This window comes from Dendroctonus ponderosae, unplaced genomic scaffold (assembly GCF_020466585.1).
Source record: "Dendroctonus ponderosae isolate FM_Combo_2020 unplaced genomic scaffold, Dpon_F_20191213v2 Dpon_F_20191213_1, whole genome shotgun sequence".
Lineage (NCBI taxonomy): Eukaryota > Metazoa > Arthropoda > Insecta > Coleoptera > Curculionidae > Dendroctonus > Dendroctonus ponderosae.
In genome coordinates, this window is record NW_026017110.1 from 44,623,589 (window position 1) to 44,624,951 (window position 1,363).

Genomic DNA, 1,363 nt, shown 5'->3' on the forward strand with positions numbered 1-1,363 from the left:
GGTCGGAAAGGAGAAGGAGTTGGATAAGTTGGGGATTGAGGTTTGCGTTAGTCGCAGGTTTTGGGGGCGGGGTTTGGGTTAGCTTGGGTGGAGCTTGTTTAGTTGGATGTGTGGGAGGAGTTTGTGGCTGTGATTTTTGGGTGGGTTGGGCTTGGGTCTTTTGGGCATACGAAATACTTGTTTCAACTTTTTTGTTGAAAAGGGCTAATTTTCATTTTGCCTCGGTTTGCTGGGCAAAGAGTCATTTGAAAATAAAAAACGGAGTACATTTTTCCTATAAGGAAAAACCTTAGACTCCCAGTTGGAAGCGAACAATGCTATGTTATGAAGAAGAGCTTTAAAACATTTTAGCCAAAAAAGAGCAGGACAAAATCATGTTCGAGTTTCAGTAGGTAAGTTAAAATTGGAATACTTAAAACAGACTTAAGCAAATAATGCTATTTTCCATTTCTTTTAGTAATGCATCATAAGTTATTTCAATTTAATAATTGTGATTCTTTATCAAAAGCATTATTTTCAATTCAATTCAACTCATTGCTATTTAGCAATGAATCTAAAATAGGACCAGTTAAGTCCCTCCTAGTTTGATTCCCTTGCAACAATATATTGTTTCTGTTATATATGTCGCTTATGTTAGGTACTTCATCTTCTTGCATTAGATATATGAAGCGTTCAACATCTTCATGATCAGGTGGTTGTTCCTCATTTTGCTCTCTACTCAATCATTTTATTATTAAGACCGTATCTATTTTTCGACGACAACCGTATATATAACCGTATATGCGACTCGTTGAATAATTGCTTTGCACGATTTGCAGGCTGTTGTAACGGAGTTAATAAATACGGCCTTATGCTATATCCTCTATCGACTATTAACAGAAATTAACAGATATCGTTGAAATATACGAGAGGTCCTTCCTCTTCTATGAGGTTTGGGTACGAGGTATGAGGTATGAAAAGTGCGGTGTATTTGTGACACGGAACACGTTGAAAAAACAGAACATCATCAAAACTATCAAATAAAGTGTTCTCTCGTAAACTAGTCTAGGAACTCGCACATGGTCGCTGTCATCATTATCAAATAACAGATCATTACTTAACACATTCATCATAAAATGGTTTAGTACACAGAATATACTAATTATTATCGGTTGATAATAACATTACCGATAATACCGTTGTCATTACCGATAATAATTAGTATATTCCGTGTACTGAACCATTTTATGATGAATATGGTAAGTAATGATCTGTTACTTGATAATGATGACAGCGACCATGTGCGAGTTCCTAGACTAGTTTACGAGAAAACACATTATTTGATAGTTTTGATGATGTTCTGTTTTTTCAACGTGTTCCGTGT